The sequence below is a fragment of the Microtus pennsylvanicus genome, chromosome X (genome assembly GCF_037038515.1).
Source record: "Microtus pennsylvanicus isolate mMicPen1 chromosome X, mMicPen1.hap1, whole genome shotgun sequence".
In the NCBI taxonomy this organism is placed as follows: domain Eukaryota; kingdom Metazoa; phylum Chordata; class Mammalia; order Rodentia; family Cricetidae; genus Microtus; species Microtus pennsylvanicus.
In genome coordinates, this window is record NC_134601.1 from 20,323,488 (window position 1) to 20,337,225 (window position 13,738).

Consider the following 13,738-nt stretch of genomic DNA (forward strand, 5'->3'; position numbering starts at 1 on the left):
TAATCTTAACTCTACTAAATTATTTCTTTCATAATGAATGATCTGATAGGTCTGCCTTTTTATGTTACTAGGCCTTTTCCCTTTGCAGCTCTTAATATTCTTTCTTTACTCTGTATGTTTAGTGTTTTGATTATTATGTTTTGAGAGTATATTTTTTGGATCCAGTCTATTTGGTGTTTTGTAAGCTTCTTGTATCTTCATAGCCATGTCTTTCTTTAGGTTGGGAAAGTTTTTTCCCATGATTTTGTTAAATATATTTTCTGTGCTTTTGAGTTGAGTTTCTTCTTGTTTTATACCTATTTTTAGGTTTTTTTTTCATGGTGTTCCATATTTCCTGGATATTTTGGGTTAAGGTTTTGTTAGATTTAATGTCTTCTTTGACTGATGAGTCTATTTCCTCTATTGTATCCTCAGTGCTCGAGATTCTCTCTTTTGTCTCTTGTATTCTGCTGTTTATGCTGTGTTTGTGGTTCCTGATAGTTTTTTCATGATTTCTGTTTCTATAATTTCTTTGGCTTGTGTTTTCTTTATTGTCTCTATTTCAAGTCTTGAATAGTTTCTTTCATATGTTTGATTGGTTTTTCTTGGTTTTCTTTAAGGGATTTGCTGATGTCTTCCAATTTTTTGTTTGCCTTTTCCTCCATTTCTTTGAGGAAGTTTCTCATTTCCTCTTTAAGAGTTTCAGACCTTCTCCTGAAGTTAGTTTTTAAGTCATTTTCTTCTTCTTCATCTATATCTGGTTTTTCAAGTCTTGCTGTTGAAGGATCTTTAGGTTTTAATGGTGTCATGTTGCTCTTTGTGGTGTAGCATGTGTTCTTACCTTTTCTACTCATCTTTTCCTCTAATAGGTGTGATTGGAGCTGTCTGTGATTCTGTTACTTAATCTTCTAAGTTTAAAAACCAGGCTCAAATGGTTGTTCCTCATGGTACAGTCAGTGCCACAGTTTTAGTTACCCCTTTGGTCACTCTATGTTCCTGGAGGTTGCTCAGTGCTCCAGGGCTTTGCTCCACTCCTTTGGAGTTTGCTCCATCCTAGGATGTTGGCTCAGACCTATTTCTATAAATGTCCCTGGTCTGGATCCATTCCTGCAGATGTTCCTGGCTTGGAGTTGGTCCTGCAAAGGCCTCTGGCTCTGACCTACTCTGGGAGTTCCCAGGCTTGGGTGCGCCCAGACCCGCAGAGGACCTGGCACAGGCTTACTCTGAGGAGAGGTTCCCAGACTCACACTGGGACCTGCAGAAGTTTCTGATTCCTGCCTATTCCATTTCATGTCCCAGACCAATGGGCACACCCACAGAAGTTCTGGCTTAGACGTACCCTCTCTGCAGTCCCAAACTCATGCCTGGACATGTAGAGATCTCTGGTTTCTTCCTACTCCCTTGGAGGTCCCAGATTCATGCCCAAACCTTCAGAGGTTCTGGCTCAGGCCTAGTTCCTCGGAGGTCCTAGACTCACACCCAGACCCACAGGGGTCCTGCCTTAGGTCTACTCCCTTGAAGGTCCCAGATTCACATTCGGACCCTCAGCAGTCTCTGTCTTGGTCTCACTCAGTGGTTGCTCCCTTGTATCTGTTCCTGTGGAGTTCACTGTTTAAGGTCTGCTCTGGCCCAGGTCACTGGCTCAGTCCTGGTCTGCCAATGTCCCTGGACTGGTTCTGCTTCTGCTCCGATGGAGCTCACTTTCTCAGGCCCACTCCAGCCTAAGTAGCTGGTTCATTACCACTCACTCCTGTGGATTTTTTTTTTTTGCCTCAGGACTGCTCTAGCCCAAGGTGGACTTCCTTGCCTCTTTATGTAGGCACTTAATGATATATACTTTCCTCTTAGCACTGCTTTTACTGTGTTCCATAGGTTTGGGTTCATTGTGCCTTCATTTTTGTTGAATTCTAGAAAGTCTTTAATTTCTTTCTTATTTTTTCCTTGACCCAGGGGTAGTTTAGTATTTCCATGTTTAATTTCCATGAGTTTATAGACTTTATCCAAATATTGTCATTATTAAATTCTAACTTTAAACCATAGTGATCTGATAAGATTCAGGGTGTTATTCCAATTTTTTTTAATCAGTTGAGGGTTTTTTTTGTGACCAAGTATGTGGTCAATTTTAGAGAAGGTTCCATGAAGTGCTGAGAAGGTATTTTCTCTCCTGATTGGGTGGGATGTTCTATAGATGTCTGTTAAGTCCATTTGTTTCATGACATCTTTTAGTTCTCTTATTTCTCTGTTAAATTTCTGTCTGGTTGACCTATCCATTGGTGAGAGTGGATTGTTGAAATTTCCTATTAGTGTGTGGGGTTTGATGTGCGATTTAAGTTTTAGTAATCTTACTTTTACATATATGGGTGCTCTTGTATTAGGGATATAGATATTCAGGATTGAGACTTCATCATGATGGATTGTTCCTGTTATGAGTTTAAAGTGTCCTCCGTATCTTCTGATTGATTTTAGTTTGAAATCAATTTTGTTAGATATTAGGATAGGTACACCTGCTTGTTTCTTAGGTTCATTTGATTGGAAAAACTTTTCCCAACACTTTACTCTGAGGTAGTATCTGTCTTTGAGGTTGAGGTGTGTTTCTTGTATACAGAAGAAGGATGGATCCTGCTTTCGCATCCATTCTCTTAGCTTGTGTCTTTTTTTTTTTTTTTTTTTTTTTTTTTTTTTTTTAAACATTTTTTATTGATAAAAGAATAAAGAAAAAAAAAACAAATTTCCACCTCCTCCCAGCCTCCCCTTTCCCTCCCCCTCCTCCCACTCTTCTCCCTCTCCTCCCACTCTTCTCCCCCTCCTCCCACCCCTCTCCCCTTCCCCCCACTCCTCTCCCCCTCTCTCTCCAGTCCAAAGAGCAGTCAGGGTTCCCTGCCCTGTGGTAAGTCCTAGGTCCTCCCCCCTCCGTCCATATCTAGGAAGGTGAACATCCAAACTGGCTAGGCTCCCACCAAGCCAGCAGATTGCGTCGGATCAAAACTGCATGCCATTGTCCTTGGCGTCTCATCAGCCCTCATTGTTCGACATGATCAGAGAGTTCAGTTTTATCCCATGCTTTTTTTGGTAATAGTCCAGCTGGCCTTGGTGAGCTCCCAGTAGATCAGCTCCACTGTCTCAGTGGGTGGGTGCACCCCTCGTGGTCCCGACTTCTTTGCTGATGTTCTCCCTCCTTCTGCTCCTCATTGGGACCTTGGGAGCTCAGTCCAGTGCTCCAGTGTGGGTCTCTGTCTCTATCTCCATCCCTCGCCAGATGAAAGTTCTAAGATGATATGCAAGATATTCGTCAGTATTGCGCTAGGATGGGGTCATTTCAGGTTCCCTATCCTCAGCTGCCCAAGGAACTAACTGGGGACCTCAGCTTGGGCACCTGGGAGCCCCTCTAGGGTCAATTCTCCTGCCCACCCTAAAGTGGGTCCCTTAACTAAGGATTGTGGTTCCGTGCTCCCCTATCCAACCTTCCTTTATTCCGATCCTCCTATTTCCCCAAGTCCCCCCTCCTTCCCTTCTACCTTTTCTCACCCCATCTCCCCTTACCCCCTTCCCACCCCACCCCCAAGATCCCACTTTTCTCCCCGGCAATTTTGTCTACTTCCCTTATCCAAGAGGATAACGATATGTTTTTCCTTGTGTTCACCTTCTTACTTAGCTTCTTTAGGTTCGCCAATTGTAGATTCTGTGACCCCTATTTATGGCTAGAAACCAATTATGAGTGAGTACATCCCATGTTCTTCTTTTTGGGTCTGGGATACCTCACTCAGGATAGTGTTTTCTATTTCCATCCATTTGCATGCAAAATTCGAGAAGTCATTGTTTTTTACCGCAGCGTAGTACTCTAGTGTGTATATATTCCATACTTTCTTCATCCATTCTTCCATTGAAGGGCATCTAGGTTGTTTCCAGGTTCTGGCTATTACAAACAATGCTGCTATGAACATAGTTGAACAAATGCTTTTGACATGTGATAGAGCATCTCTTGGGTAAATTCCCAAGAGTGGTATTGCTGGGTCCAGGGGTAGGTTGATCCCAAATTTCCTGAGAAACCGAAACACTGACTTCCACAGTGGTTGCACAAGATTGCATTCCCACCAGCAATGGATGAGGGTACCCCTTCCTCCACAGCCTCTCCAGCAAAGGCTATCCTTGTTGTTGTTGACTTTAGCCATTCTGACAGGTGTAAGATGGTATCTCAAAGTTGTTTTGATTTGCATTTCCCTGATTGCTAAGGAAATTGAGCACGACCTTAAATATCTTTTGGCCATTTGAAGTTCTTCTGTTGAGAATTCTCTGTTCAGTTCAGTGCCCCATTTTTTAATTGGGTTAATTAGCATTTTAAAGTCTAGTTTCTTGAGTTCTCTATATATTTTGGAGATCAGACCTTTGTCTGTTGCGGGGTTGGTGAAGATCTTCTCCCAGTCAGTAGGTTCCCTTTGTGTCTTAGTGACAGTGTCCTTTGCTTTACAGAAGCTTCTCAGTTTTAGTAGGTCCCATTTATTCAATGTTGCCCTTAATGCCTGTGCTTCTGGGGTTATACCTAAGAAGCGATCACCTGTGCCCATCTGTTGTAGGGTATTTCCCACTTTCTCTTCTATCAGGTTCAGTGTTTTCGTGCTGATAATGAGGTCTTTAATCCATTTGGACTTGAGTTTTGTGCATGGTGATAGATATGGGTCTATTTTCATTCTTCTACAGGTTGACATCCAGTTGTGCCAGCACCATTTGTTGAAGATGCTTTCTTTCTTCCATTGTATACTTTTAGCTCCTTTATCGAAAATGAGGTGTTCATAGGTTTGTGGGGTAAAATCCGGGTCTTCTATACGATTCCATTGGTCGACTTCTCTGTTTTTATGCCAGTACCACCCTGTTTTCATTACTGTAGCTCTGTAATAGAGTTTGAAGTCAGGGATGGTAATGCCTCCAGAAGATCCTTTATTGTATAGGATTGTTTTGGCTATCCTGGGTTTTTTGTTTTTCCATATAAAGTTGATTATTGTCCTCTCCAGATCTGTAAAGAATTTTGATGGGATCTTGATGGGGATTGCATTGAATCTATAAATTGCCTTAGGTAGAATTGCCATTTTTACTATGTTGATCCTCCCAATCCAAGAGCAAGGGATGTCCATCCATTTTTTGGTATCCTCATCAATTTCTTTCTTCAATGCCTTAAAGTTCTTGTCAAATAGATCTTTCACTTCCTTGGTTAGGTTTACCCCAAGATATTTTATGCTGTTTGTGGCTATCGTGAATGGAGAAGCTTCTCTGATTTCCCTCTCTGCTTCCATATCCTTTGTGTATAAGAGGGCGACTGATTTTTTGGAGTTGATCTTGTATCCTGCCACATTACTAAAGCTGTTTATCAGCTGTAAAAGTTCTTTGGTGGAGTTTTGGGGGTCGCTTATGTACATTATCATATCATCTGCGAATAACGAAAGTTTAACTTCTTCCTTTCCAATTCGAATCCCCTTGATCCCATTATGTTGTCTTATTGCTATTGCTAGAACTTCCAGCACTATATTGAAGAGGTATGGTGAAAGTGGACAGCCTTGTCGTGTTCCTGAGTTAAGCGGGATGGCTTTGAGTTTCTCTCCGTTTAATTTGATGTTAGCTGTCGGCTTGCTGTATATAGCTTTTATTATATTTAGGTATGACCCTTGTATCCCTAATCTCTCCAAGACTTTTAACATAAATGGATGTTGAATTTTGTCGAATGCTTTTTCAGCATCTAATGAAATGATCATATGGTTTTTTTCTTTCAGTTTATTTATATGCTGTATTACATTGATAGATTTTCGTATGTTGAACCAGCCCTGCATCTCAGGAATGAAGCCTACTTGATCATAGTGGATAATTTTTCGGATGTGTTCTTGGATTCGGTTTGCCAGTATTTTGTTGAGGATTTTTGCATCGATATTCATGAGTGAGATCGGCCTGTAATTCTCTTTCCTGGTTGAGTCTTTGTGTGGTTTTGGTATCAGAGTAACTGTAGCTTCATAAAAGGAATTTGGTAATGACCCTTCTGTTTCTATATTGTGAAATACATTAAGGAGTATAGGTATTAGGTCTTCTTGGAAGTTCTGGTAGAATTCCGCGTTGAAACCATCTGGTCCTGGGCTTTTTTTGGTAGGGAGGTTTTTGATAACCTCTTCTAATTCTTCGCGACTAACAGGTCTATTTAGATTGTTCACCTGGTCCTGATTTAACTTTGGTAAATGATATTTATCTAAGAAAGTATCCATTTCCTTTACATTTTCCAGTTTTGTGGCATATAGGCTTTTGTAGTAAGATCTAATGATTCTCTGAATTTCCTCTGTGTCTGTGGTTATGTCCCCCTTTTCATTTCTGATCTTATTAATTTGCAAATTCTCTCTCTGACGTTTGATTAGTTTGGATAGGGGTTTGTCAATCTTATTGATTTTCTCCAGGAACCAGCTTTTTGTTTCATTGACTCTTTGGATTGTTCTCTGTGTTTCTATTTTATTGATTTCAGCCCTCAGTTTGATTATTTCCAGTCTCCTACTCCTCCTAGGTGAGTCTGCTTCTTTTTTTTCTAGAGCTTTCAGGTGGGCTGTTAAGTCTCCAATGTGAGCTTTCTCTGTTTTCTTTAAGTGGGCACTAAGTGCTATGAACTTTCCTCTTAGGACTGCCTTCATAGTGTCCCATAAATTTGAGTATGTTGTTTCTTTATTTTCATTGAATTCCAGGAAGACTTTAATTTCTTTCTTTATTTCTTCCTTAATCCAGGTATGGTTCAGTAGTTGGCTGTTCAGTTTCCATGACTTTGTGGGCTTTCCGGGGGTAGCCTTGTTGTTGAATTCTAACTTTAATCCATGGTGATCTGATAAGACACAGGTGGTTAGTAATACTTTTTTGTAACTGTGGATGTTTGCTTTGTTACCGACTATGTGGTCGATTTTCGAGAAGGTTCCATGAGCTGCAGAGAAGAAGGTGTATTCTTTCCTATTTGGGTGGAATGTTCTATAGATGTCTGTTAAGTCCATTTGTTTCATTACCTCCATTAATTGTCTTATTTCTCTGCTAGGTTTCTGTCTGATTGACCTGTCCATTGGTGAGAGAGGAGTGTTGAAGTCTCCTACTATTAGTGTGTGCGGTTTGATGGCTGCCTTGAATTTTAGCAATGTTTCTTTTATGTACGTGGGTGCTTTTATATTAGGGGCATAGATGTTCAGGATTGAGACTTCATCCTGATGAACTGTTCCTGTTATGAATATAAAATGCCCCTCTCCATCTCTTCTGATTGATTTAAGTTTGAAGTCAACTTTGTTAGAGATTAGTATGGCCACACCTGCTTGTTTCTTAGGTCCATTTGCTTGATAGGCCTTTTCCCAACCCTTTACTCTGAGTAGGTGCCTGTCTTTGTGGTTGAGGTGTGTTTCTTGTAAACAGCAGAATGTTGGATCCTGTTTTCTTATCCAATCTCTTAGCCTGTGCCTTTTTATAGGTGAGTTGAGACCATTGACATTAAGTGATATTAATGACCAGTGGTTGTTAACTCCGGTCATTTTTTTTAGTCGTAGAGTTTGTGTGTATCCCTTCTTTGGTTTGTGTTGATGAAGGGTCTCTAGATGCTTGAGTTATTGTGGTCATTATTGGACTCCTTGGTTAGTGATTTTCCTTCTATTACTTTCTGTAAGGCTGGATTTGTGGCTGCATATTGTTTGAATTTGTTTTTATCCTGGAAAATTTTATTTTCTCCATTTATAGTGAACGAAAGCTTGGCTGGGTATAGTAATCTGGGCTTGCATCCATGGTCTCTCAGTTTCTGCAGTACATCTATCCAGGACCTTCTGGCTTTCATGGTTTCCATGGAAAAGTCAGGTGTAAGTCTGATAGGTTTACCTTTGTAAGTAATTTGGCCTTTTTCCTTTGCCGCTCTTAATATTTTTTCCTTATTCTGAATGCTTTGTGTTTTGATAATTATATGTCGAGGGGATGTTTTTTTTTGATCCAGCCTATTTGGTGTTCTGTATGCTTCTTGCACCTTCATAGGTATATCTTTCTTTAGGTTGGGAAAGTTTTCTTCTATAATTTTATTAAATATATTTTCTGGACCATTGAGCTGCACTTCTTCTCCTTCTTCTACTCCTATTATTCTTAGGTTTGGTCTTTTTATTGTGTCCCATATTTCCTGAATGTTTTGTGATGAGAGTTTGTTGGACTTGCTGTTTTCTTTGATCAGTGTGTTTATTTTCTCTATGGTATCTTCAGAATCTGAGAGTCTTTCTTCTATCTCTTGTATTCTGCTGGTTATGCTTGTTTCTGTAGTCTCTATTCGTTTACCTAGATTTTCCATGTCCAGCCGGCCCTCTGTTTGTGTTTTCTTCTTTGCCTCTATTTCAGTTTTCAAGTCTTGAACTGTTTCCATTATCTGTTTGATTGTTTTTCCTTGGTTTTCTAGGGTATCATTCACTGATTTATTCAATTCTTCAAACTTTCTGTCATATTTCTCATCCATTTCTATAAGGGCGTTTTTTACATGCTGTTTAAAGGCGTCAATAACTTTCATGAAGTCGATCTTTTCTCCTTCTTGATTAAGGTGTTCATGTCCTTCCGTTGTGAGGTCGCTGGTTTCTGGTGGCTTCATGTTGCTTTTCAGTTTGTTGGGCGAATTCTTGCCTTGTCGTCTGCCCATCTCTTCTTCCAAATACTCCCTTATGGATCTTCTTTTACCAGATCAGGTCTCCTTGCCTACCCAACGCGGCCTCCCCAATGTTGGCTCTCCTGGCACCAAGGGATCAGGTCTCCGTGCCCAACCCTGGCTCGTCCCAATGCTGATTCTCCCCAATGCTGGTTCTCCCCAACGCTGGTTCTCCTGGGGCCGAGAGATCAGACCTCCGTGCTGGTTGGGCAGCTCGCAAACAAAGCGCCTACCCTCCTTGGTGCAGGCAGGCCACAGAAAAAAAGGAAGTGCGGCCCGCCCGGGCGCCCGGAGGACTGGGATCCAGCTCCCAATGCCACGCGCCAAAAGAGGGTGGGGGGGGGGCAAGTGGGGAGGGCTCTGGACGGAAGCTGGGTGGGCCAGGAAGAAAGAGGCAGTACCCAGGGAATAGAGGTCCTGCAGAGAGCCCAAGAAAGACAGGAGGCCAAGGGACCCCCGAGATCCCTGTCCCTGGCTGGCGCCGCGGCCAGAAACTCACCCCAACGCTGGTTCTCCTGGGGCCGAGAGATCAGGCCTCCCTAGCTTGTGTCTTTTTATAGGTGAATTGAGTCCATTGATATTAAGAGATATTAATGACCAGTATTGGTAATTCCTGTTATTTTTGATGATAGTTTTTGTTTCTCTTCTTTGGGGTTTACTGGTGTGAGATTATCTGTTTTCTGTGTGTGTATGTGGTTTTTTTTGGGGGGGGTGCAGTTAGCTTCCTTGTGTTGAAGTTTCCTTTCTAGTACTTTCTGTAGGACTGGGTTTGTGGATAGGTATTTTTTTAAAATCTGGTTTTGTCATGGGATATCTTGTTTTCTCCATTGATGCTGATTGAAAGCTTTGCTGGGTATAGTCTGGGCTTGCATCTGTGGTCTCTTAGTGTCTGCAGCACATCTGTACAGGACATTCTGTCTTTCATGATTTCCATTGAGATGTTGGGTGTTATTCTGATAGGTCTGCCTTTATATGTTACTTGACCCTTTTCCTTTGCTGCTCTTAAGGTTCTTTCTTTATTCTATATGTTTTGCATTTTGTTTATTATATGGAAAAGGATTTTTTTTTGGTCCAGTGTATTTGGTGTTCTGTAAGCTTGTTGTACTTTCATAGGGATATTCTTCTTTAGATTGGGAAATTTTCTTCTATGATTTTGTTGAATATATTTTCTGTGCCTTTGAGCTGGTCTGCTGATCCTCCTCCTCGTCCTCCTCCTCCTCCTCGTCCTCCTCCTCCTCCTCCTCCTCTTCTTCTTCTTTTTCTTCTTCTTCTTTCTTCTTCTGTCTTTTTATGATGTCCCAGATTTCTTGGAGATTTTGTATAAGGAATTTGTTGGATTTAATGTTTTCTTTGACTGATGAATCTATTTCCTCTATAGTATCTTCAACACCTGAGCTTCTTTCTTCCATCTGTTGTATTCTGTTGGTTACGCTTTCATTTATAGTTCCCATTCATTTACCCAGACATTCCATTTCCATAATTCCTTTGGTTTGTGTTTTCTTTATTGCCTTTATTTCAGTCTTCAAGTCTTGAATTGTCTGAATTTTTTGCTTCACCTGTTTGAATGTTTTTTCTTGTTTTTTTGGGGGGGGTGGTTCTTTAAGAGATTTATGTATTTCTTCCAATTTTTTGTTCATCTTTTCCTACATTTCTTTAAGGAATTTTTATCACCCGTTTGAATGTTTTTTCTTGTTTTTTTTGGGGGGGGTGGTGGTTCTTTAAGAGATTTATGTATTTCTTACGATTTTTTGTTCATCTTTTCCTACATTTCTTTAAGGGAATTTTTATTTTATCTTTAAAGGTTTCCATCTTTCTCATAAAGTTACGTTTAAAAATTTCTTCTTCTGGGTTAGGATGACCAAGTCTTCCTGTTGTATTACCACTGCTTTCTGGTGTTACCATGTTGAATTTTTGGTTGAATGAATTCTTGCATTAGAACCTACCCATCACTTCCTCCAGTTGATGCTTGTAGTGTCTTTGCCTCTTGGTCCAAAGACAGCAGTAGCTATCTGTGACTTTGGGAATTGTTCTTGGTCTGCTCTATAGTGTTGCTGTAGGTGACTCAGGGAGCCACTGAGATCTTTCTTCCCCTATTCTCTTCATCCAATCTTTTGGTCAGCTCCCTTGGTTTGCTCTATTGGTCCACTTTGTGCAGCCATAACTTGTGCTTCAGAGTTCCTCTCTTCGTCCTGCCTGTGTAGTCACAGCCTGTGCTTCAGAGTTCCTCTGAGGTCCCAGGGGATAGGAGGGTTTGGGGGTGGAATTGGACTTGTAGCTTACAGGATCCAATCAATGGGGTGGGAGTGTTGGAACATTCTACCTACAGGAAGCTTGCCTGTTGGCTGGCTAGAGAAGCTGTGGCAGGTTGGGGAAGGGCCCTGGGGTTTTGCCCCGGTATGGAGGGTTTAGAGAGTAGGGTGCATCATTGGGTGGATGGTCACTCACCTTTTGGTCCTCTCTGTGTAGTTGTAGCCTGTGTTTCAGAGTTCCTCTGAGGTTGCTGGGCATAGGAGGGTTTGTGGGACTTACAGCTTATAGGCTCTGATCGATGGGGTGGAGGTCAGAGTATTTCTCTTATGTGCCTTCCTATTAATGCTTATCGTGTATAGTGTTTGGATTGTTTATCTTCATTAAACATTAATTTAAAATTTTAATTAAAAATAAATATTTCATTTTGAGAACCATTTATATATTCTAGTTATAAATTTTAATTAAATATTGCAAATATTACTTCCACGTCTATGATTTGCCTTTCCATTTTCTAAAGAGTCATTTAAAGACCAAATAATTTTCATTATATATATATGTGTATGTGTGTGTGTGTGTGTGTGTGTGTGTGTGTGTGTGTGTGTGTACATGCATGTGTATGGTCATTCATGTGGAAGCCAGCAAACAACCTCAGGTATCATTCCTCAGGTGCCATCCACCAGGTCTTGTAATGGCCTGGAGTTCATGAATTAGGTTAGGCTGACTGGTCAATGAGCCATGAAGACCTGTCTGTCTCTATATTTCCAGTATCTTGGGTTCTAGTGATTGAACTCAGGTCCTCATGCTTTCAAGACAAGCATTTTACCAACTAAGCCAGTTCCCTAACCTTTCAATTTTGATTAAGTTATACTTGTTAGTTTTTAAAACTGTCTAGTATATTTCCTTTATTTACATTTCTGTTTTTTCACTGGAAATGTAGTTTAGTGCTAGATTGTTTGCCTAGTACATTGATGCCTGGATTTGATTCCCAGCACCACAAAAAGTGTGTGTGTATATATATATATATTCCTATTTGGTTTATTATCTCCTCTCTCTATCACTCCCTCCTTTTTTGAGACAGAGTATCATGTATTCCAGGCTGGCTTTAAATTCACTGTGTAGCTGTGACTGACCTTAAATTCCAGATCCTCATGCTTCCATCTTTCAAGTGTTGGGATTGTAGGCATGCCCCAAGATGTCAAGCTTTCTATTTAGGTTTGTTTAGAAGTTTTGATTTTAGCTCTTATCCAATTTCTGTATATGGTATGAAGTAAAAGTCAAGGTTCATTTATTTGCATAAGCATTCTCAATTCTTTCAGCATTATTTTCGTTGTGGTTTTGTTTTTGAGATAAGGTCCTCTATGTAGCCCTGGATGTCCTGAAATTCTCTATTTAGACCAGGCTGGCCTCAAACTCAAAGATCCAACTGTCTCTGCCTTTTGTGTTCTGGGATTAAAGGCATGTACCACTATACCCAACTTTCAGCCCCATTTATTAAAAATATCCTTAGACAAAACAAGTATCAGCAAAGAAAATGTGGGCAATAGGAGAGTAAATTTCTGGCTGGAATACTTGATTTTGAGTCTTGAATGTTCTTATTAGGGCTTCTATTGTGATAAGACACCATTACCATGATAACTCTTATAAAGGAAAACATTTAATTGCTCCTAGCTTATAGGTTTAGAGGCTTAGTCCATTGTCATCATGGCAGGAAGAATGGAAGCATACAGGCAGGAATGTTGCTGGAGAAGGAGCTGAGAGTTCTCCATCTGGATCATAGGCAGCAGGAAGCACTGGACCTGCCTTGGGGATTTGAAAGCCCAAAGCCCACACCCAGTGACACACTTCCTCTAACAAAGCCATACCTCTTAATGCCACTCCCTAAGCAATCAAATATGAGTCTTTGGGGGCCATGCTTATTCAAATCACCATAATTTATAAAAATGCGTAGTATTATTTTCTTCCAGGAGTAGCTGAATATTTCATCAAATATCTTAGAAATTTTAAGCCAAACAACTTCCAATTTTGGTGTTCAATGTATACCACAACTTCCAATAATGAAAATTCTCTTTTATATATGTTACATTTAGATCTATAAATATAAAATTTTCAGAATAATATAAATTAATACTAAAAATACTATCCTGTCTGCATTTATGTTGCTAACCTCTCAAAAATTGAGTTGATTTTAATGTGTAGGCATGCTAGAGAAAATTTCACTCTCTCACTGATTGTAGACAACATATATGGAGCAATGTTGCAGAACATTTGTTTACACTGTAAAGATGTATCTTTGCCAACATGTCTTCTGATTGGTTTAATAAAAAGCTGAATGACAATAGTTAGGCAGGATATATAAACAACATTTCCAGAGAGAGAGAGGAAGAGGAGGATGAATTTAGTTAGGCATGTGATAAAGACACCAGGAGACACAGAACAAACATGGCATGTGAGAGAAGAGGTAACAGCCACAAGCCATTTAGTAGAACATAAATTAATAAAGTATGGGTTAATTTAAGTTATAAGAGCTAATGGGAAAAGCTTAAGCAAATAGTCAAACTTTTATAATTAACAAGTCTCCATGTTTTCATTTGGGAACTGGCTGAGGGGACAGAGAAAGACTTATTACAGAGCAAGTATTTCAGTCACTAAAAGGAAAATTGTAGACGGAAGTTTCTGTCCTGCCTGATTCCACAGCCATTTAGTACCAAAGGAACATGCAGAGGCTTATATTAATTATAAACTGTGTGGCCTATTAGCTCAGGCTTGTTATTAACTGGCTCTTACAACTTAAATTAACTGATAATGCTTATCTATGTTTAGCCATATGGCTTGGTACCTTACTCAGTGAGG